The following is a 2883-nucleotide window of genomic DNA, read 5'->3' on the forward strand; positions in this document are numbered from 1 at the left end:
TTCTGTTTCGTGTTAATATAGGCCGGGCGGTGCTGCGAACTCTTGACGTTCGCGCGCCTCCCGGCGCGCTTGATCACAGTAAAATTAATTATTTAATTTTCAATCTTTATCTTTCTCTGTCCTCTCTAAATTTCAAAACACCAAACAAAAAAGTGCGTTTTAAAATCCACCGATTTCCGATAACCGATTCCGATTTCACCGATTCAGTACACCGGTGATTTTTCCAACGCGTATACTTATCTCTGCAGTGTTGCCAGTTGCAACTGTCAGCTGAAAAAAGCCGCATCCACATCCATCCGACACTTCGGCATCTCGTTATGGGGCAGTTGTAAAAAAAATATAGGTACATAGTGCGAAAAAAAAGCAACTTTAAATTGCCAGGAGAATCGATCTACAAAATTATTACGGTCCCGTTTTTAGATTGCAATAGGAATAAAGATTCCGCGAACAACAAGTTTAATGTAGGTACCTATACCTATTCCCATCTCGTATTCTCTTTTTTTCATATCAGACGGTCGAAAAAAAGTAAAGAAACACAATATACCTACCTCCCATTTCTCATTTAGCCGCTAAATCAACACGAGAACACCAAAAAGTATCCCTTTGAAATATTTGTAGTCGAAATATAGGTACCTACCTAGGTACTATAGGTACGAGTAAAAAAAAAAAAAAATATTGGCGATAATATGCATTGAACCCGAGACCTTCTGCATGGTACCGGGATCTTCCCTATGGGAGGTTATTGTTCAATAAAGAAAAAAGAATTTGTCCAACTTGTAATTTTCCCATAATCAGGAATTTTATTTCTAATGGTAAGGAGGTATGGGTAGGTATCGTTACCAGGCAGCTGGATTTCATTGCTAAATGTATCGTAGGTATAGTTATCGCACGACATACGAACTTTCGCCTTGGAAGCGATCAAATCTTCGTTTGATACCTCTTTGGAATCCTTATCTGAGCGTGTTGAAATTTGATTGGTTCGTATTTTTGATATCGGAGCTAATCTTCCCTATAGGAGGTTATTGAGCAGGAAGGCGGCTGTTCCAGCATTTCTCTCTCTTTGCCCAACTTGTAATTTTCCCATAATCAGGAATTTTATTTCTAATGGTAAAGGTAGGTATCTTTACCAGGCAGCTGGATTTCATTGCTAAAATGTATCGTAGGTTCGTAGGTATAGTTATCGCACGACATACGACTTTTCGCTTTCGAAGTGATCAAATCTTCGTTTGATACCTCTTTGGAATCCTTATCTGAGCGTGTTGAAATTTGATTGGTTCGTATTTTTGATATCGGAGCTAATCAACCAATCAGATCATTCCAAATGTCCCCCTATTGCAATATACGCTTGCTCTGTGAAAAAGAAATTGATGTCGTGTAATGTAAATTTCATAAATTTGTCGTAGGCTTCTGTAGAGTTTACATGTCTTCATTTCTTGTCGCCTTTTCCTCGGAAATAACTCAAGTTTAGTCCGAAAGAGCCGGTTTTTCTTTAGATTATTAGTATTTTTACTCGTGTATTATAGTTTATACGTTCCTAGGCTAGAGAAGTTTTCCAAAATGTTGAAATTCATCCTGATATCGGCAGCGTTTGTGGTGTGCCTGGTGAAGGCAGACATCTACCTTGATGAACAGTTCGACAGCGCCGCAGGCGAAATTTTTGAACATTGTGGTCTAAAATCTTCAGAAACTCAGTCTCATCGAAATCCTAATCTTCAGCTCCACAGGAGATTTTTTTTAAAAAGCATGAACCTGAAGTTTGTCATTATACAGTCTACACATTCACATATCCTGGGGGGATGAAGGTTAACACGAAAAAGGGGGAAAATGAGCAGCGCCGCAGGCGAAATTTTTGAAAATTGTGAGCTACAATTTATAGAAACCAGAATTAAGATTTTGAAATTTTTATGGCCACAGGCGAAAATTTTGGTCTCTAATTTAAAAAAAAAAACTTAGTTATCAAAAACAAAAAATTTGGCGCCGCAGGCGATTTTTTTGAAGATTTTGGTCTACAATAGTAAGAGAAGCAGACTTGTCAAAGGTGTAATCTTCAGGGCGATGTAGGTTAACACAAAAAAGTAAAAAAGGGGGAAATGAGCAGCGCCGCAGGCGAAATTTTTGAAAATTGTGAGTTACAATTTATAGAAATCAGAATTAACGAAATTGAAATTTTTATGGCCACAGGCGAAAATTTTGGTCTCTAATTTTAAAAATATTTAGTTATCAAAAACACAAAATTTGGCGCCGCAGGCGAAATTTTGAAGATTTTGGTCTACAATAGTAAGAGAAGCAGACTTGTCAAAGGAGTTTAGCCCGAAAGAGCCGGTTTTTCTTTAGATTATTAGTATTTTTACTCGTGTATTATAGTTTATACGTTCCTAGGTTTTCCAAAATGTTGAAATTCATCCTGATATCGGCAGCGTTTGTGGTGTGCCTGGTGAAGGCAGACATCTACCTTGATGAACAGTTCCCTGATGGTAAGAACCGTGAAATCCCAACCAAAAAGGCTTTAGAATTGTCTCATCTATTGGTTATATTCCTCTGGTGTTGATATCTAACAAGTATAAGTCAGTAAAATGTATAATAACAGCATAGTTTCAGTTATCAAGGGGGCGGCCGAATCTCCTTCTCATGCCCCTATCTATCTTGCTTCTTGCTTGTAATCAAAGATGGAAGTAGAGAAACAAACTCTCCATTCACCTACACAAGTAATCACAACATTTATTTGCATGTCAGTAAAATGTATAATAACAGCATAGTGTCAGTTATCAAGGGGGCGGCCGAATCTCCTTCTCATGCCCCTATCTATATCTTGCTTCTTGCTTGTAATCAAAGATGGAAGTAGAGAAACAAACTCTCCATTCACCTACACAAGTAATCACAACA

At 37.8% G+C, this 2883-nt stretch overlaps 1 long non-coding RNA gene across 1 annotated transcript; it reads right to left on the minus strand.

Moving 5' to 3' along the window:
- Nucleotides 1-1420: 1420 nt before the first annotated feature.
- Nucleotides 1421-2513, minus strand: LOC113472790. The gene is made up of 2 exons (XR_003394963.1): nucleotides 2453-2513; nucleotides 1421-1620 (listed from the first exon to the last, which is right to left on the minus strand). It is a non-coding gene; the product is annotated as an uncharacterized LOC113472790 (long non-coding RNA).
- Nucleotides 2514-2883: the final 370 nt, after the last annotated feature.

The sequence above is a fragment of the Diaphorina citri genome, unplaced genomic scaffold (assembly GCF_000475195.1).
Source record: "Diaphorina citri unplaced genomic scaffold, Diaci psyllid genome assembly version 1.1 scaffold8539, whole genome shotgun sequence".
In the NCBI taxonomy this organism is placed as follows: Eukaryota; Metazoa; Arthropoda; class Insecta; order Hemiptera; family Psyllidae; genus Diaphorina; species Diaphorina citri.